The 22,271-nt window shown below is 34.7% G+C and overlaps 1 pseudogene; it reads right to left on the minus strand.

Annotated features, from left to right (window-relative positions):
* Nucleotides 1-21,637: 21,637 nt before the first annotated feature.
* LOC101958667 (small EDRK-rich factor 1 pseudogene) lies at nt 21,638-22,025 on the minus strand (annotated as a pseudogene).
* Between the last annotated feature and the right edge of the window lie 246 nt (nt 22,026-22,271).

Consider the following 22,271-nt stretch of genomic DNA (forward strand, 5'->3'; position numbering starts at 1 on the left):
CATTCTGAAAATCAATGTCTGCACAGGCAGGAAAAAAAAAAGAAAAGAAAGAAAAAAAAAAAAAGAAAAAGACAAGCATTCTAGCTCCTAAGAATGAAATAAAATCATTTATGATTATTACTCTTATTTTTTTCTACTTTTCTCTGTTTAAAGTTTATATTGTTCTTAGATTTACTTCACTGCACATGCCATCTGTATTCTCCTATGCTTGATCCTCTTACTTTTCCCCAAAATAATATTTAACAGGACAAAGCAAACCTTATGTACATGTGCATATGATTTGCTTACTACATATGACCTCATTGAGGTACCAATAGTATAATAGAGGAGACAACTACTTAAATGAAATTGAAATGGAGAAATTTTAATTTTGGTACAGCGTTTTACTTGGACATTCTGATACTTAGAAACTACCTGGTGATTTTTTCTATTTTGCTCTTTTCATACCTTTTCATTCTGGCTGCATTTCATGTTGCTTTTGGGTGCTGATGTCTGTGTTTCAGCGAGGACTAGTGGAACTTGTGCTGCATCTGTTAGACTTTTACCTGGTGTGCCTGGACTCAGTGTTGGCTGTATTCCCAAAAGACAGTTGGGGAATTGATCATGCAGCTGCTCTACATGAGTAACAAGAGAGGCTGCCACATCCTGTGTCATCACACTCAGCTTTTTTAGGATTATTTCATAGTTATATGCAGTTGTATGTATCTATCAAAAAATGTACTTCATTGAATTGTGAAAATACATTTTTTACATTTTTATGTTTTAGTTTTGTCTTAATTGAATATATTTTACAATAGTGGTTCACCATTACACTGGTTTAAATATGTGTGTATGTGTGTGTGTGTGTGTGTGAGTGTGTGTGTGTGTGTGTGTATAATTATTCAAACATTTGCTTTATAAATTGAGCAAAAATATACAGCATCGAGTAAATGGTAAATGTTCCCTACTGGTTTAATTATCTGAAAACACATGTTGTGAAAAGGAATGTTTTATTTTGTTAACAGAATTTGACACACCAGCTAGTCTAACCAGATTTGTATTATTATAAGGCAGAAGAGAGAAAGCAATAAAAATAAGTGAAAACTGAAAATGAAAGCTTTCTTGTAGGTCAAATGAAGTGAGGAGAAAAAATTTTATTGTGTTTCAGTCCATTAAGTAAACAGTCTCCCTATTAGTGCATGGTGAACTAAATCTGAGCCATCAGCACTGGCTTTAGAGAGACAAAATTGATTCATAAAGGAAGGATATAAGGGAATTTTCACGATCACACTCACCAGTTCATTTAGTTTTCAAGAAATGTCAGGTTCATGCACAAAAAAAAGGATGTAGAGAGAGCAAAGGGGATGGAGAAAAAAGACAGAAAAATATTCAAAGGACTAAAAATGAAAGCAAAAAGGAAAGATTGGAGCAACTGGATTTAGACTTAATGGAGAAAAGGGAATATAATCAAGGAACACTTTTGCCTTCTTCAAGATCTGTTATAGTGTCTATCTAGAACTGTTGTAAGAACTGTATATGTAAAATAATTCATATCATGCTCAGTATATAAGTACTCAAAAGATGAAAAAGTAACAATAATGAATAAGACATTGTGGGAGTGTCTGCTTTGGGATAATATAGAGCTGCTTTATTTGTTTTAAGTATTATCAGTTTGGGTATCTTTGATTTATGATTTTTAAATTTACTGTTTTAAATTTCTATAGGATCAAATATAATTTCAGAATTAAAAAAAGTTAAAACAATAACTATACCAAACATTTTGCAAGTACATTTAAGTAAGTAAAAGTAATTGAATTTGTCTGTTATAAATAGAAAAATTTATTTTCAGAACAGTTCAGAGATAGAGTTTTTCTTCATAATAAGTGGCCACATAGTGGAATTAAGCAGTTCTCAGAGGTTTCTAAGGAAAATTTCTCCTGCAGCAACTGCTGCCTCTCTCCAGTCCTACTGTCATAGAGACTTGCTTACATTTCTTTTCCATATTTTTATTTTCCTTGTTATCTAATGTTTTGGAATTCTTATACTACTCAATCGATTTTGCACATTTATCAATGTTACCTGGGTGCATGATTGAGGATCAGCTTTTACAAATGAATCCTTTTCAATATACTTATCCCTTTAATCCTTTTCTTCTTAATATGGTTATATCACAGTTTGGGTTACATCTTTCCTTACTATTTACATTTAAAGTCTTAGTAGGAATTTTCACTGTGAGGTAAAGAAACGGTTGTATTTTTTCCTTTGTCTTTTCTTACGTAACTTTTTGATTTTTACAATTAACCTTTTTCCTTGCCTACTCTTCTATGTACTCACTTTCAATTTTATCTCAGTTCTTCATTGGAGTCATAAAAGCACATCGGTACAGTTTTCCAAAATGTCAACAAATTGAAGTCACTATTGGTTTGCTGTTTTCATGGTGGCCATCAACCCAGAGACCTCCTGCTCCCATGTGGACTGGCAAATCTCCAGTCCTATGCACAGATGCCATTTGGGACTCCTTTGCCCATATCATGGGAATTCCCTTGGTCTCTTTTCTGGGGAGCCCACTTTCTAGTAGCTTTTTAAGAAAATAGAATGACAGGAAAAAAAATTGATTTTAGTATTTTAAGCTTGATAGATAGCTTAGATGCATCTGGATTTCTAGATTAAAAATTATTTTCTCTCAGAATTTTTAGAGTATTGCAGTAAGCTCTCCAGTGTTGGTTAAGTCCACAGGGAAACTGCTTGGTACTTCTTGAATCTTCTATTTTGATTTTCAAAACATTTTTAGAATCTTTTTTTTTTTTTTAAATCCTTGGTGTCCTGGGATATGTTGATGTATTTTGGCATAAATTATTATTATTATTGTTCTCATAGTCTTTTTTTCTTCAGAGAATTCTGTGGGTCCTTTCAATTAGGATACTCCAGTCCCTCAATTTTGGAGAAATTCATAAATTTGTGTTTTGATAATTTTCTTAATAATAAAATTTATCTTCCATTTACCCTTTCCTGTGCCCCATTTGTAAGATGTCAAGTCACTGTCGATCCTTTGGTTTTCTAATCTTTTTCACTTTTATTTACCTTTGCTCTGCTTTTCATCCTACATTTCGTATGATGATTCAAGATCATTATTTTAATTCTCAAGTCATTATTTCGACTTGTTAAAAATTAAAGATACATATATGTATATGGAACATAGGTTTATTTAATAGTCGTGTTTTCTTGTACTCTGTTTCATCAGAGCATTTTGTTGTTGTTGTTGTTTAAGTATGTACTATTTTTTATTCTCTCTAAGAACTTTATTTGGTAACTGCTATTCTTCCTCTCTGTTGCCCCCCTTCATCATCTTCTTGTGTTCTCTATTTTTAATGTTTCTTTTCATATTTTTATTTATTTTTCTTTTAAACTACTGTTACAGAGGCACATATACAAACTCAGTTTGTATAAGGCAAAAATGTTTTCTATTTTCAGCAATCTGACATCACTTTTTGTTGTACATTCAGCCATTCAGCTACTTGGTGAAAGTCTCTAGAAGCATAAGCCATACACATCCCAGGCTCACTGACACTTCCCTTCCTACTCTGTACTTAGAAGACTAGCCCTTATGACCAAAGCACATCAACCTGTCAAAGGGCTGCTGGGCTGACTGAAGCACTCTGAGCAGACACATTATCTCTCCACAGGGAAATAACAGGTTCAAAGGAGAAATCGCAGAAATTTGCCTCCCATCTCAGGGATTGATTCTTTGTGAGGCAAAGATAAAACTAAAGACAAATCTGATTTCTTACCATCCAGGCGAGATGGCAGCCTGACATTTTGATTACACTTTTGGAAATTATGCTCTTCCAGGAAAGTATTTCCAGATCATGCAAATGACATAATTTTCTACACGTGCCTCATAGAGTCAAGTAGGACTCCTTTAGTTTGATCTCTCTTTTGTCCATAGAGCCATCACCTTGCAGAAAAAAAACAATAGTCCAGGTCATAAAGAATGAAAAAGAGTTCAGTATAGTCCAGCATAACACTTTTTGGATAGAAAGCCCTTGATCAAAACCTGTATTAATTTGAACAAATGACATCAACTCTAAACCTCAGTTTCAGATGGGGATAACAGTATGTGTTGTTTTTTTTTTTTAAAGAGAGGGAGGATTCTTTAATATTTATTTTTTAGTTTTCGGTGGACACAATATCTTTATTTTTTTTATATGTGGTGCTGAGGATCCAACCAAGCGCCCCGCGCATGCCAGGTAAGCACGCTACCACTTGAGCCACATCCCCAGCCCTACAGTATGTGTCAAGAGGATTGAATAAGGGAATCGATTTAAGTCTGTAAGCAAAGTGCCTAGTCCATAATAAAAGTACAAAAGTTATATGTAAGTATTAACTTATGTATTAAAGGCTAGGATTGGCAAGGTGGAGTTTTTCTAATTTAAGTATAGACTCTGTCACTTAGTTTGTATTTCATCTCAGTCCCCAAGGACTCAGGCTACTGTAAAGGTGGCTCTAACAGACATTGTTGTTAGAGGTTGTGCAGCTAGAGAACACTGCTCTAGAGTTCTCCTCTCTGATAAGCAATGCTCTGGGAGTGGCAAGGTTTAGAGTTATGGGGTTTCTAGATATGAGAGATGCAGTATCAATAGGCACTGTAGAGGCATTGGAGGGAAGCAACATTACAGATTCCTTTTTTTTTTTTTTTGATGGTGCTGGGATTGAACTCAGAACCTCATACATACTAGGCAAGTGCTTTACTACTGAGCTACATCTCCAGACCCTTCTATTATTTGGACAGTGACAAAAGATGCCACCACAGTGTGTCACAGCAGAAGTGGAGAAAAATATAAAATGCCTTGCTAAGAAGACTAGCCCGTGGAGCATAGAGGAGCTCTCCTAAGACCGTTCCAAGATCCATTTGGGAAGCATATTGATGCTGGTGGCAGCAGTAGTGGTGGTGATGGGGGAGGGGTCATTAACGCTTCAGAAGGGTACACTTAAGTACAGGTAGGGGAACACTGTGCTTCCTGTGACAGTCACTGTAATTCTTTTTTCCCCCAATTCTAGGAGGAGGTGATGTGACTTATAAAAAATATCATTAAAAATAGTTTACTGCCTCTTTCAAAAGTTAGTTTAAGGAAAAAAGATTCATTTCTTTCTTACTGATAAGACCTTTCTAGCCTCTGAAATCCTTGCCCCTTTGGTGTGAGCTGCCTTATTATGAAGGACCTTGGTTACCCATATCTTCATGTGGTTATTTCCATAGATCTTGGCAGTTTGTTGTGAGGCCTATACTGAGAGCAAGATGTTGAATGTTACATATATTTAAGAGAAGAGTTGGGGAATATTCTTCATTTCAGTGTTCAGCAATGTTAAGTATAACTCTGGCTTTTGTGGGCCTCACCACTAGAAAGAAAATCCGGGGCATTTCATTTGCATTTGCATTACTTAACTAAAGTCTCCAATGTTTGAAGTCTTTGGAGGTGGGATTCCTTTACCCCATGAAAATACACATATTTATTTCATAAGAGAATTTTGATAAAAGATGTCAGATTAAAAAAAAGGAGTCAATTTCAATTTTTACTTTTCCATCTCCTTTCATCTCATCGCATACTACCATTGGATATGAGTTGTTATCTATTGCTATTAGTTCTAATTTTGCTTTGGATTCAATCTTCCTGCTACCCCAGTCACTGTTTGTGTTTCTGTCTCTCATCATTCTGTTTGTATTATTTCAATAAACTCCTTGGTGTGTTCCTTTGCTTCCAATCCCACCCTTCTCTTGCCTATATTATATACTTATCAAATTATATTTCTACAAAACTGCTTAGTATTTAGTATTTATAATTTTGTGCAGAGTAGGTCTCAAATATTTCAGTGTAGCACTTAAAAACTGTTAACAATTTAGACTCAATTAAACTATTTTGATATTGTTTCTTATTCTTTTCCCTTTCATCTCCAGCTAAAGACCAACAATTATCAATAGTTACCATTGTCTTCCCCAAATATAGTGAAAAATAATCTTTTTAGAGCACGATCTTTGATGCACATGTTAATAATCTATGGGTTTTTTTTAAGAACCAGCACAAATGATTTGTGCATAAGAATTTTTCTCTCTTGTAGCTATTATTATAGTATAGGACATTTTGTCTTAGATGCCACTTGGTAGCATTGAGGAGGCTTGGTCTATTCTCACTTGATGTAAATTCCTTGAGGTATAAATAGTATCTTGGGTATTAGGTTTACCACTACCAAGCCTAAAAGAATACTTTAAATTGATTTTTGGTAGATACTTAATGAGTTAAATTAATTGTGTTGATTTGAATCACTTTTCCATTTTAAGTTTTCCAAAAGTCATGGTAATATTTTTGAGTACATAGTATTGCAATTGATAAAGGCAATACTATCACCTTGGCTTGAATTTCCACAGAGGAATTTTTGCAAAGTAAGATGCCATTTTAATGTCATGAATTGGCTACTAAATCAGATTAATTCAGAAATTTTATAATCTAAAAATTTCAAATACTATATACTTAATTATGTAACAAATATGTGTTGAAAATATAATATGTATCAAATATTAGAACAGGTGCCAGAAATTTGAAAATGAATGATTCAATGCCTCGGTTTAATAGCTCATAACATAGTGAAGGTGATGAGTTTAGTCTAATAAAAATAAGTGCCTACTATTGGGTGCCAATAAGATAAGAAGGTCTCTGTCCTCAAAAAGCCTACACCCTATGGAGGTACATGAATAAATGACTACAGTACCACATCTAAAAGTTGATGATAGAAGAATCTGCAGGGGTGCTTTGGAAGAATGAAGAAGATTGATCGCCCAAACTACCTTGCAGCATAAATGAAGCCTTCCTACATAGAAATGTAAATTCATAAATAATTTAAATATGTTATTTGTGGAATATTCATGTATAATCTGCTATGCATAAAATCAGGCAAAGTTTCAAAGAGTCAAGGTAGAATTCAAGCTGAGACCTAAAAATGAGTATTATTCATCAGAAGAAGAGGAAATGACAACTAAAAAAAAAAACCAAAACAAAACAAAAAAGGAAAAAGAAGTAACAGAAAGTACAAATGCATGAAGATGAGGGTATATCACTTGTTTTAGAGAATAGTCATAGAAGTCTGTGATGGTAGGGCAGAAGTAATGGCAGGATGAGGCTGTAAAAACAGAACGGAGTGGGGTCAAATTGCAAAAGGACTTATGCACCAAGCTAAATAATTTGAACAGTGTTCTGAGGGAACTGGGTGCTCCTGAGGAATTTTTAAAAATATTTTACTTTTATGGCATATTTTATAGTAAAGGTATATTAAAGTATATTGTGCAATAAATAGCATATATAATAAGTGCATAGTCTTGATGAATTTTTGAAAATTTAATGTAAAAATCAACACCTGGATCAAAAGACAGCATTGTAGCATCTCAGAAACCTCCAGGTATTGCCTTTTAATCAGTACTCCAAGGGTAATCACTATCATGTCTCTAATAGCATGGACTAATTTGACTTTATTATACATTTAGATATTGAATCATAGTAGTTTTTTGTATATGGCTTCTTTTTCCTGATGTTGGAAAGACGTATTTATATTGCTGTAGTTGGTTTTAGATTATTTTCATCTTTGTAGAGTATTCCATTGTATGAATATACCATGTTTGATTAATTCTTTGGTGATGGACATTTAGATTATGTAAAGTTGGGAACTATTTTTAAATAGTATTGCTTTGAACATTTTTGTTTATGCTGTTGGTGACCATATTTTATGTATTTCTGTTGAGCATGTAGGTGCCTGTGAATGAAATGGTTGATGTTTTCAGATCGTGTCACAACTTTTCAGTTAAATTTGATTTGGTGAGTGTGTCTATTGTTTCATATCCTCAACAACACTGTCTAAATGTGTTTAAGGAAAAGGAAAATACATTTATTAAGCACCTATTATATTTTACACCATCATTGGGATAATAGGATAGATAATATTATCCTATTATTCTCATGTTACTAACATGGAAACCAGTGAAAATTAAGAAGGCGGCACAACATCAAATAATGTAAAGAGTAACACATTTTTTTGGAAGTTAGTATATACGATAAGGTCTTATGGTAGGCTGAATAATGGCCCCTGAAGATGTTCACGCCTTCCTCCTTGGAATCCAGGAATCTTCCCTTACATACAAAGGTCTTCATAGATGTAATTAAGTTAGGGGTCTTGAGAAGGGAAAATTATCTTGGATTATTCATCAAGAGAGAGATTAAATGCAACCACAAGTGTTTTTATAAGAAGGAGGTAGAGAAAGATTTCAGACAGAAGAGGTGAAGGCAGTATGACCATGGAGGCAGAGATTGGAATGATGCAGCCACAATCCAAGGAATTCAAGCAGCCACTGAAAGCTGGAAGAGGGAAAGAACATTCTCCCCAGGGGATTTCAGAAGGAACAGCTGACACTTTGATTTTGACTGAGGGAATCTGGTTTCTCACTTCTGGTTTCCAGATCTGGGAGAAAATAATATCCATTTTTTGAAGACAAAAGATTTTGGTAATTATTTACAGCAGCTATAGGAAACTCACAGGTGCTAAGTAGGGAGCTCAGAAGTTTCCATTCATTTTATCACTTCATACTATGAGATAGGTATGGTTAACCTCATTTTCCAAAAAAGGGAAGTGAACCTGAAATAACTTTCCAAAGAACACAGAGATAGTAAGAACAGAGACAGGATTTGAAGAACAGAGACTGTAGATTCCAAAGATGATACCAAGGACCCATGTAGTAATTAGAAAAATCAGCCTCTAATCTAGGTTTCTCTGACCCCTAACATCACAATTCCCCCCCTCACATGCCATGTCATGGATTATGCCTTAAAAAAGAAGCCTTAGTAAACATAAAGAATAGGTTAAAAATCAAAGTGTTGGGGGATAGGAAGAACAGTTAGGAAACTAGTTGAATTATTTAGATCAGAAATTACTAAGAATCTGGATCATCTGTGAGGTCTTGGATCAAGGATGGAATGGAATAACTTTTCAGCTGTGGAGTTATCACTATTGAGGACTGAAGGTGAATCATTTTATGTTCATGAATCAAAAATTGAATGAATGAGTGAATGAATGAATGAAGGGTTTCTTAAGATTATTGCTCTTTAGATTACTTCAAGACAAATGAGAGATTTTTTTTTGTTGTTGTTGATTGTAGAACCATACAAATAATGCTTTGAATAGGAATCCATGTGTTTTCTTGTGATAGTTAAGAACTATTGATTAGTAAAAAGAAGATAGGATGCAAAAGAAATTGTTTAACCCACCTATAAAATTTAGTGGTTTAAATATATAGATATTATATTTAAACCAACCAAGCTAATATTCATCACCTCTGCATAATTACCACTGTGTGTGTGTGTGTGTGTGTGTGTGTGTATGTGTGTATGTGTGTATGTGTGTATTTGTGTGCTGGGAAGATTAAATTTAAGATCTATCTTCTTTTCAAATTTCAGGTATGTCATTATGATATACATTAAATATCTGGAATTTGTTCATTTTGCATTACTGAAACTTTACACAATTTTTTACCCATCTTAGCCCATTTCTATATCCCCCTTTCTCCAGCCTATAGCAACCACTACTGTATTGCTGCATATACATAAATCAGAACATCAATTTGTGTATATACATGTATACAATCTTCGTATGTTAATGATAATTCAAATAAAGCTGTTTAAAAAATCTAATAGATTCAATTTCTGTACACTGAAAATGTTCTTGAAATTACATGAATCTTCTACAACTCCAATCTTTGTGTGTGTGTGTGTGTGTGTGTGTGTGTGTGAGGTAATCACATTTTAACCTACATGGCTTTAAAAATCCTAAAAAAATAGACATGGATTATAAAGTAATACATACCAATTTTCAAGATTTTGGAAAACAAAATATAAAAAAGACAATACACAATATGAATGAGCAGATGAGTCATAAATATTCAGAGCTAAAATTTTGAGTTTTCCTTATCTCTGATGTGTGTGTGTTAATGTATTTTGGGTTACAGTGTACCTGAATCTCTATACTTTTCACTTATTATTTTACTGAAAAGAATTTTCAATGTCTTTACATACTCATTAAAATCTTTTAATTAATTAATTAATGTTGTCTATTTAAACATCAATTATACGCCAAGTTCTACTTACTGAATGCTTAAGATCTACTGGTGAGCTCTACCTGAGCTCACTCTTTTCATCTTGTGAGATGAGAATTTAACAAGAAATTTGTGCAGAAATCTTTACCCATAGGACTTTCTAAGTAGCTTTCCTTTCTTCTTTCCTTCCTTTCTTTCTTTTCTTTTCTTTTTTTTTTTTTTAGATCTCAGCATTTTGCCTAGGCTGGCCTTGAAATCCTCAGCTCAAGTACTGGTTCAAGTGATCCTCCTACCCCAGCCTCCAATGCCTGGGATGATAGACTTGTGCCATGCACCTGGCTAAAATAGCTATGACTCATGCTAACAAAAAATACAGTTACTATCACTAATTATTGAGTAGTTTCTTAGATTTTTTTTCTTTTTATTCAAACCAAACTCCCCTACCTTTCCTGTATCTACATCTAGCCATACATGCTTAAATTCTGCAGTCTAACATCTGGGAACCATTTTATAATTTTCTCTTGTAGTTCATTGGGGGAGGATATTCCTTTCAGTTACAGAGAGGTCTTTATCTCAGGAATTACTGTTCTTCAGATGGTTACTTAATTGGTGAGGGGGAGGATATCTTTGTTTACCATTATTTATCATATGCTTATTATACTAGGCTTATAGTTGGCCTCTAATAGATCTGACTGCTTTGAATAAAAAAGGGTTGTAGTGGGGAGTAATGGGGAAACATTGATCAAAGTATACTCCATCATAGGAGTAAGAGGTTCTGCTATGCTGGGGCACAGTAGGGTGGTTACAGAATATAGCAATGCACTGTACATTTCAAAAAAGCTGTAAGAAAATTGTTTTAGTCAACTTTTTTTGGCACTGTGACCAAAAGACCCAACAAGAACAATTTTAGAGGAGAAAAGTTTATTTGAGGGCTCAGGGTTTCAGAGGTCCATAGACAGCTGGCTTCATTCCTGCAGGCTTCATGTGAGGCAGAACATCATGGTTGAAGGGTATGGCAGAGGAAAGCAGGTTAGGACATGACTACCAAGAAGCAGAAAGGGAGAACTCAGTTACCACCCAGTTAATCCACAGATTAACACAGAGATTAGGTTAAGACTCTCGTAATCCAATCGTTTCACCTCTAAGCTTTCTTGCATTATCTTACACATGAGCTTTTGGGGGACAGCTCACATCTAAACCATAACGAAAACATACACAAACTTTCCTCCAAAAAGAAATGACAAATGTTTGAGGAGATACTCTTGTTTTACCTGATTTAAATGTTATACAATTACACATGTATTGGAATCTCACATTGACCAATTATAGATACTATTTTTCTGCTTTTATGTTAAAATAAATGTAATTAGTTAACTATGAAAAAGTTGTCTCATCACTAGTAATAAGCATGATTGCATTTTACTTCCTTTGAAGCATCTGTGCATAATGCTTAGCTCTCTGTGGGTCGGTGTGGCCATGGGCCAGGCTACTACAGTGCTGCCTCTCCTGTTTTTAATTATCATGAGGACTTCTCTGATGTGTACTTGTACCTCTATGATTTGAATTAGTATCTTTATGAAGTTTAATTTTGTCTAAGATACAAAGAACATAGACACATAAAGTTTTACTATATCATATACTACTGCTGTATAGATAATTAAAGTTTTAAACCAGAACCTACTTGTTCATTTTTTTCCCTAGTTGTTCATTTTTGACTCAATGGGAAAAAAATAATCTCTCTCATTCTTTCTCTATTGAAATCATTGTGTACTTTTGGGCTCTTAATTTCCTGATATATATTTTTAAATTATCTCCTAAGCATTTGATCTTCAGGAGAATGATTTCTTAGTCCAGTTGGCTTTGGTGTTCTTGCTTATTCTTAAATGTGTAACAATCCCCAAAAAAGTCCTCATAAAATTGTTGTGGCCCTTTGAAAACCAGGCAGAGAAACAATTGAAAACTAAATTTTATTCTAATCCTTTCTTGGGACACTCACTTTTTTCATGCCAGGCTAACATTTCATCTGGTATCCTTCACTATTATATGAGGTTTCTCTATTTCAGCATATTTCAGCTAATATATTAGCTTCCTGTTGGTGCTACAACAAATCACCACAAATTTAGGGACTTGAACAATGTTCATTTAAGATTTTATAGTTTTATAGGATAGAAGTCTACTAGGATAAAGTCAAGGTATCAATGCTGTATTCCATTCTGGAGTTGTTGGGGAAAATCTGTTTTCCCTGTTCTTTTCAGGCTCTAGAGTTCACCCACATTTTTTGGGGGGGATTGAGGCCTCTTTCCTCCATCTTTGTTTCTATGTCTTTCTTCCTTAGTCACACCTTCCTCTAACTGATTTTCATCTTTGACCCTGCATCCCCTACTTTCCAGTGACCTTGTGTTATGCTTTTGGATGTGAGGTATCCCCCAAAAGCTCATGTGTAAGACAACACAAGAAGGTTCAGAGGAGAAATGATTGGGTTATAAGAGTCTTGATCCAGTCAGTGAATTAATTCCCTGATAGGAATGAACTGAGTGGTAGCTGAAGTGGTAGAATGTGGCTAGAGGAGGTGAGAATTGGGGAGTGGCAATGGGGTATTTATTTATACCTGGAAAGTGGAGACTGAGCTCTTCTGCTTCCCTCTGTCACATTCTTCTGCCATGCTGTTCTGCCTTACTTGGAGACTTAGGAATAAAGACAACTGTCAATGGACTGAGACCTCTGAAATCACGAGCCCCCCAATAAGCCTTTTCTCCTCTACAATTGTGGTGGTTGGGTCCTTGAGTCACAGCAGTAAAAAAAAAAAAAAAAAAAAAAAGTGGACTAAAACATTCTGTGATTACTCTAGAGTCCACCTGAGTAATCCAAGCTAAAATCCCGATTTTAAGGTCAGTTTCTGAGCAAATTTAATCCCATTTCCAACACTAAATCCTCTCTTTTGTCACCTAGTGTATTCATCATTTCCAGAAATCACAGCACAGATGTCTCTGAGGAGCCATTATTCTGCCTACCACCACAGGGTGTTGTACTCATGTTACTTGTCTGTATCTTCTGTGAGAAAATGACGTCTTTGGAAGCAAGTCCAGGATTCACCTCAATCTGTCATCTCAGCCCCAATCACAGTATCTGGTACACAACATTCATCAGTGAATGGATGTTGAGTAACTTATAAAAAAAAGATAAAAATATGTATAGGGCAGCACAAGAATTGGCTATGGAGGTGTTAGATGTATGTAATATTGTAACAAGTGTGAAATTATTCCAAATTTTGTTTTAAAGGTTTGAATTTAAAAAAAAATAGATGAGAATAAATTAAACATTACAAACTCTGGGAAGTACGCCATAATATATCATTTTGGAAATAAAATCAATATATGCTTAGCTTATTTTAACTACTAAATAGGTAATCCAACAAAGGCAATTTCCTAACCTTTAAAGAGAAAAAAAAAGTGATTAAGGAAATAGATTTTATATTTAAAAGTTACTTGCTATAGACTTAAAGGTTCTTCTCTTTATCACTCTACCAGGTTCAGCAATCTTAGCCCTGTAGAGCTCAGGGAATGGAGAAAGATTTCTACATGTTTATATGGAGATTTCAAAATGTATGAGCTGGGATGAATGAAAATGGTGACTCTAGCTCTGAGAATGATTAAATCTTGTTTGCCAAATGTATGGTTGTACTCTAGAATATCCAAAGAGGAAATATGTAAGAGTAATAAACTCTAGGAATATTTAAGCAATGCAAACCTGGCTTAATTCAAAATTACTTATGAGAAAAAGAAGGAGGGATTCAAACATCAGTCTTTGTTTTCTTCACAAAAATAGGCTTTATGGAGTCTGCAAGTTTTAACATTTTTTTCCTCATTAAAAATGGAGAAGTCAGCTATATTTGGATATTCAGAACAGGTTCCATTCAGCACCATCTTCTGGATTATACCCCGTTTTTCTCAGGTGGAGGAGCAGAGGGATTGAAAAGGTGGTTCTGGAGACAGAATACCTATGATTTAATTTTAATTCTGCAATTTTCTATTTTGTGACCTTGGGCAAGCCTATTTTTTTTCTTTGGCTCAATTTTCTTATCTTCAAATGGAGAATACTTTCTGATAGAATTATTTGAAAGACTAAATGTGCTAAAGCATGAGAAACATAGAAGAGTGCCTCATTTTAGATATGCTATTTGTTACCTGAAAGAATAGCTAGTCAAAGAACAGGTATGAAAGCGATTTTCTACCTTGTGCAGACAAAATATTGCCACACTTGAATGCTGCAGTTTAAGCTGCATAATGTAATCATTCCGCCTGGTAGGATCACCTAATCACTTATGTAAAGGGTTTTAACAACATAGTCCTTTATTTGTCTTAAACTATATTCCTTTTTGTGACACCATAGATTGACACCAAATAATTCTGTGCACACAGAAACTGAAGTCATTAATGCCAACTCTGAACCTAATTTAAAATTAATATGCTTTTGTTATCAAAAACATTTTTTTTTATTTAAAAGAGTTGTGAAAGGACTTGTTATTCATATAACATTTGAGGTAGCATCTGGCTAGAAGCCACCAGTCTGGCTTCTTTCCACTTTTGACAAAAATCTATTAAGGCAGACATGAAAAATGAAAATCTACAAAAATACTTCAAAGGAAAATCATAGACAAAGGACAGTCTCCAGATATTTTGAGATTGATAAAGTTGGTGTAGAAAAATTATTAGTTCTATTTCTTGGCACACCTAGGAAAAAGAAGGCAAAAAGGATACTATGTATTTAGAATGAGCATATGTGTATAAATACTTCATGTACATATTTATTGCATAATGTACAAATATATCCATACCATAACAGATGCATACAAGATGTCTTTTTATAATCATTTTGAAAAGCCAGCGTGATTGGTTTTGCTCAATTCCAAATATCATTTGAAAGATTCAGTAGCACGTTTGCTATTCAGAGTTTCACATGCAGAAATTTTTAGTCACAAATTCAAAAGTTGGTGCCAGATATTCAGTAGTGTGCTCAAATGTTTAACAAGCTCTCAAACAAACAAACAAACAAATAAACAAACAAATAAATAAACAAACAAACAAATAAATAAATAAATAAAATAGCCCTGATGTGTAGGGTTGGTTGATTCCCATACTCATGCTATGGCAGATTCAAGTCAGTAAGGTGACATCACTGAACTATTAACCACCATCATTTGAGTAACAGAGCCTGCAGATATTGTAGCTTCTAATCTTTGAGCTGCTCAAGCTGATGTCAAGCAAAACAGACTTTGCCAAATTCTTCTTAAATTACAGATTTATGAGTCAAGTAAATATAGTTGTTTTGAGTCAATAAGTTTTAGAGTGGTTATAGAGCTCCAGGTTCACTAGAACACTCTATTAGTTTACATGGTCGTCATGAGGCCATTTTTTATTCAGATTTGCAACCCAATATCTAGTGTTGAGCTTGCCACAGTGTAGGTATTTATTTAGTGTTTTTTGATATAATAGCAAAGGGAGGAATAATTCTATTTTTAAAAAAATGATAAAAAAGAGGAATCATAATCTATTTCAAGCATTCCCAGTAACCTCAACTGAAAATGTGATACATCTCAGTAATCAATAGTAGGAAATATATAGATTATGAGCACAAATAAATAGATACTCAAAAACATTTCAGAACCAACTTTCCTAATCATTATGCCATTATTATGATTTTTGAGCAATATACTTACAATTAATGATACCCCAGTGATATGTACTGTAAAATAAACAGGATTTTGTTTTTTGTCTGTGGTGACTGAGAAATTGATCAAGCATTTCTTTGAGGCTCAGAATTTTTTTAGTTATGTAATGTTGTTATAAGGATTTTTGTCCTCAGTGAAAGAATTGGAAGAAAAAAATGAGCAAATGAGGGAGAAAAGTATGTGTCCACTTTGAATTTTCACAGACATTGCCAAATTTTTCTCCACAGTATTTCTACACATATATGCTCCTACTGGCAATGCTTCAGTAAGTTGTATAACTAATTTTTAACTATTTGGCAATATGTTAAATGAAAAATAGTATTTCTGAGGAGATTTAACTTGCTTCTGTCTTGAGAGTAAGGTCGAATACATTTTCATATATTTAAGAGTAAATTGTGTTCCCTCTTTTCTGAATTATACGTGAAGAGTCTTTGGTAACCTTTCTATTAATATCTTTAAATTGACTTCTTAGTGTTCTTCAGCACGTTGTGATAGCAGTTGCAGTCCTTCTCTACCAGGTACTCGTTGGCTTTTTGCTCTGGTTATGGTGATTTTTGTCTACAGGAGTATTTTATTTTTAGGGTGGTCAAATTTGCCAGTTTTTAAGTGACCTCTAGATTTTGAATCATAGATCATAAACACCATGCAAACCAAGGTTATAAAGGAGTTGTTCATAGTTAGAATCATTGATCCATTTGAAATTCGCTGAGGGATATTATAAGATGGTCATCAGTGTTCTTTCCCACGAGTCCTTCCAGATCTATCCCAGTCCCTTCTACATCCTGCCCAAATCCAGTAAACCAACTTCTATGAGAACCAAACTGCTTGCTTCTCAGTTTCCAGTTGGATTTGGTCAAATGAGATCCATGGCAAATCAGGGGAACAGGGAGTTCTTCTGTGGTGTGTCCCTGAGGCCTGGCTGTTTTTCATAACCTAAGGTCACAGCTCTTGTCAGGTGCCCCTTTCCACACATTTATTCATCTGTAAACATTAACCAGCTCTTCGGATTTCCCAACACCACTGAAACTCTATAAATAGTCTCTTTATCAAACTCTTCTATTGAGTTTAAGCACCAACAGTCCTTCAGGGATGATGTCTGATGGCAGACTCAATATTTTCTTTTCAGATGGCTAATTAGTTGCTTCACTAGACTTTATTGAATAGTCCATCTTTCCTTATTGATTTGAAATACTCAATTTGTCATATTGTGAAGAATGATTTACTTGTTTTCCCCTTCCCCCATTGTTCATAGCTTTGAAAAGAAATAGCATTTTTGAAAGAATGGAGAGATGAATAACATTTATATAAAATTTTGAATTATAGGATTGAATCTCATTAGAAACTTTTTAATGAGCAGATCACCTTTTACCTAGTTTATGTTTATTGAAAGACATGATATCTAACATACATATAATATATATTGTTTATCTTATTTGAATCTCACCTTTCAAATGATTTAGACATGAAATATGCAGTTTTAAATTATATAAAATTTAATTACAAAATTAAAAAAAGACGATAGAATCAAGATTAGAAAAACATAAGGAGTTGTCACTAGATTTCTCCTATGACCTTATTATTACTGCCAGGCACACAACTTGGCTCAGTTCCCTGGCAGCTAAGGCAAAAAGAGAAATACACTGAGCTAAGTCATATTCATGTCTGATGCAAGATGCATTAAAATTCCTCTTCAGGGGCAAATTAGTTCTTGGAAAAAATTTAATGAGATCTATACCATGGAGGTTTATTATAAGGGACATCATGTATAGTTGATAACATCTTCATTTTTGTTTGCACCAAAGGTGAGGAGAAAACACCACTGAAATAAAAAGCTTTTATTTTGCTTTTCATACAGGTTGAGAGTAGAACATTAAATCACCAGGCATAGCAAATAACTCAATCAGGCATTTCTTCATGGACTTGTATAGCATGGTTCTTCACATGCATTGTGTGACCCATGAATAATTTATTTCTGAAAGACAATTTAACAGATCCAATTGAATTGGTACCCTCTCAAGAAACTCAAGATACCTTCTCATATATCCATGTTTTAACATAGTCTTTAACAAGTGACTTGTCAACTTTAGCTCTCTGATGTGACCAAGGCAGGTTTCATTTTTCCATTATTCTAAAACATGAAATCATATTTTCTATCCTCTGAGTCTCTGGTAAGGATTTCATACAGGCTTTGTTTAGGTAAGAGTTAGCTGGAAAACCCTGTATAAAGCCTGATCACCAAAGGTGGTATTCTTATTGGGTGAACCAGAAAAATCAAAGGATGATGTACCAGAGATGTACGTACAATAAATAGTTGCCTGTCTTGGGTTTGTTCTGGGACAGTGGGAAAAAAAATACATTTTATGAATTCCTAACCTTGACAAGTCTGACCTCAGGAGTATTTGGGTCAATATTTTAATTTTCAAAATCTCACGCTCAAAATTTAGTCTAAATGGTGAATTAAATTAGGTTTGCACAATCAACCTAAACCCTCAATCATTAGGAACATTTCATATCTTAAAATTACTATAGGCAATGCTTTTGCCAGTTGTTTTCTGACTTCAGAATGCAAGTCCTCCATCTTTTCGGTCTCTAGCCTTGTTTTCCTTATGATTCTTTGAGTTATCACAATCTCTTTGTTGCCTTTGCTGCCTCTGCCCACTGGCCAGTCTCAAAAATAATATAATTTGTTCGAAGTTTTGCTCACATTTCCAGTTCCAATTTTTGTGTCAGTAGTCTATTGCTTTAAATAAGTAACTCTCAAGACTTGGTGGTTTAAAGTAGTAATCATTTTTGATGATTCTGTGGTTTGACTGACTTCATATACCTCATTCATGTAGGCATTTAAGTACTCACCTTGAGGGTTAACTGGAGGGGATCCTCTCTCTACTTAGTAGACATAGCGTTCCAAGAAAGGAGGCCTCATGCATGAACATTTATTAAGCCTCTGCTTGTACCACATTTGCTGAATCCCATTATCAAGAGCAAGTCATAAGGCTGAGTCCAGCATCAGGGTGGGAGGGGCTATGCATGAATTTTGAAAGTGTAATTTACTGGGAGTTGCTGGTATAAAATCTACCACAGTGAGATAGAAGCTAAATTGGCTGTTTTCATATGGATATATAGACAAATAGGCTCAATTTCTTCTTAAAACTATTCTTAGTAAGAGAATGCAAGTTTAATCAAAACAAATAATTTGGCAAATATTTGGATCCATCATATATAATAAATTATGAACCCTTTGGTAGCAATTAATCTTCTCTGGAGAATTTTATGAATAGTAAGTGACTGATAAAATATTCTACAGTAGATGGTTCCCCAAAATACAAGCTCTTGAATTTACAAAGCACACAATTGTATAGTGAAGTGAGCAGATTTTTTCTTTGCCAGTGGCTATTTGAGCTTCATTCCATTTAGTGCATTGTTAAACTAGAAGGGAAAGCTTCTGTTAGGGTTTCTCCTGCAGTGGGCATCCTGGGACTGATAGAGTTCATTTCCTAACAGCAAATCCATAATATTTCAATATGTCCTGACCCCAGTTACTATTATTATTGCTGGTTTTATTATTCCTCATTTCTTTCTTTCTTTACTTTCATTTTTCTTTCTCTTTACATGATAACACATATATACATATAAAAACAGTGTGTCTGTGTGCGGGGAGGCACACACCTGTACCCAGTGTCTAGGGAGACTGAGGCAGGAGGATCTCAAGTTCAAAGCCAGTCTCAGCAACAGTGAGACCCTAAGCAACTCAGTGAGACCCTGTTTCTAAATAAAATAGAAAACAGGGCTGGGGATGTGGCTCAGTGGTCGAGTGTCCCTGAGTTCAATACTGGTATCCCCCCACCAAATAAAAAAACAAAAAAACAGTATGTTTTATTAAAACACTAGTTATTAGATTATCTAATTCTGTTGTTTCCTAGGCAAAGGACAGTCATTTTGTAGCTTCAAAATTTCTACTAATAATGTTATGCTATAAAAGGGAAATGACCCCAAATTTAGAGTATGAAAAGCATGATCTCAGAGCTCCTTGGCATTTTGATCACTCTGTGAAGAAACTTCACCACTCAGTTATATTTGTGATAGATTAGAGTGAATAATGCTTATAATCAAAATAAGATAAAGGCCAAAATGCCCAATTTCAACATGGTTAAAGATATCCATTTCCAGAATGAGAAATCATAAAATATGACTTTTATTGAGAACTTGCCATATACTGTTATACTTTGTTCTATTCTCTATACACACATTTGATCCTCAAAACCAAGCCTAGGAATTAGTACCTAGAGGTTTTTATTTTATTTTTATTTTTTAAATTGATTTTATTTTTTAAATACACAACAACGGAATGCATTGCAATTCTTATTACACATATAGAGCACAATTTTTCATATCTCTGTATATAAAGTATGTTCACACTAATTCTTGTCTTCAAACATATACTTTGGATAATGATGTCCATCACATTCCACCATCATTGCTAATCTCCTGAAACCTCTCTTCCCCTCCCACCCCTCTGCCCTATATAGAGTTCATCTATTCTTCCCATGTTCCCCCTACCTACCCCACTATGAGTCAGTTACATTATATCAGAGAACACATTCGGCATTTATTTTTATGGGATTGGCTAACTTCACTTATCATTATCTTCTCCAACTCCATCCATTTACCTGCAAATGCCATAATTTTATTCTCTTTTATTGCTGAGTAATATTCCATTGTGTATATATGTCACTTTTTTTTATCCATTCATCCACTAAAGGGCATCTAGGTTGGTTCCACAGTTTAGCTATTGTGAATTGAGCTGCTATGAACATTGATATGGCTGTGTCCCTGTAGTATGCTGTTTTTAAGTCTTTTGAATATAAACCAAGGAGAGGGATAGCTGGGTCAGATGGTGGTTTCAGTCTCAGTTTTCCAGGGAATCTCCATACTGCTTTCCATATTGGCTGCACCAATTTGCAATCCCACCAGCAATGTATGAGTGTGTCTTTTCCCCACAACCTCACCAATACTTTCTGTTGTTTTTTCTTCATAATATCTGCCATTCTGAGTGGAGTGAGATGATATCTTAGAGTAGTTTTGATTTGCATTTCTCTAATTGCTAGAGATGAAGAACATTTTTCTTATATTTGTTGTTTGTTTGTATATCTTCTTCTGAGAACTGTCTGTTTGGGTACTTGGGCCATTTATTGATTGAGTTATATATTTTTTTTGGTGCTCAGCTTTTTGAGTTCTTCACATACCTTAGAGATTAGTGCTCTATCTGATGTGTGAGGAGTAAAAATTTGCTCCCAAGATGTAGGCTCTCTGTTCACCTCACAGATTGTTTCTTTGGCTGAGAAGAAACTTTTTAGTTTGATTCCATCCCATTTATTGATTCTTGGTTTTAATTCTTGCACCACAGGAGTCTTATTAAGGAAGTTGGGGCCTAATCCCACATGATGGAGATTAGGGCCAACTCTTTTCTTCTATTAGATGCAGGGTCTCTGGTTTTATTCCTAAGTCCTTGATCCATTTTGAGTTGAGTTTTGTACACGGTGAGAGATAGGGGTTTAATTTCATTTTATTGTATATGGATTTCCAGTTTTCCCAGCACCATTTGTTGAAGAGGCTATCTTTTCTCCAATGCATGTTTTTGGCGCCTTTGTCTATATAGGATAGTTGTAATTTTGTGGGTTAGTCTCTGTGTCCTCTATTCTGTACCATTGGTCTACCAGTCTGTTTTTTTTTTTTTTTTTTACATGCATGGTTAGTACTTTATTCTTTGAAGAACAGTGCTAAAACATCACACCAAGGCTGAAAAGTAAAGTTTAAAATAGACAGTTTCATAAAGATAAGTTATATGTAATGAATGTTCACTCTTAAGAAATCTTAGAGCGTATGATGCACCCAGTCGGCTGTAGCACCCCGGTCTTCCAAAGGCCATTCGTCATTTTTCTCTTGTTTTCATAGACTTTTTCTCATTAGCTGCCTTCTGCTTTTGTTGCATGATCTGAGTCCCTCTGCTTTCTCTGAGAGGCAGTCAAGCTATCCTCTTTTCTTTTTCCCTTGCTAATTTCCTGGGTTTTCTTCATATTTTTCTGGCGGGCAAGTTCTCGCTGATTTCCACGGGCCATGACGACCACCAGACGGACCCTGGAAAAGAGCGACTGGGAAAAGCAACAGCTCCCTCGCACGCTCAGCTATAGTCGCCACCCGTGGATCTGAAAAACTGAGCCCACACCCCCCCTCCGCGGGGCAACGCCTCTGCTCAGTCCCCCTTTTTTTTTTCTGAACAAAAAAGAATTTTAATTATTATTAATGCATTGTGAATCTACACTGTTATATTTCTATACATGCTCAATATATTTTAACAATTTCATCTTCTCATATTTTACTTTTCCCTCAAGGTATTTGTAACACATCCCCATCCCATCACTTAAATACAACCTAGGACTA

This window comes from Ictidomys tridecemlineatus, chromosome 6 (assembly GCF_052094955.1).
Source record: "Ictidomys tridecemlineatus isolate mIctTri1 chromosome 6, mIctTri1.hap1, whole genome shotgun sequence".
Classification (NCBI taxonomy): Eukaryota; Metazoa; Chordata; class Mammalia; order Rodentia; family Sciuridae; genus Ictidomys; species Ictidomys tridecemlineatus.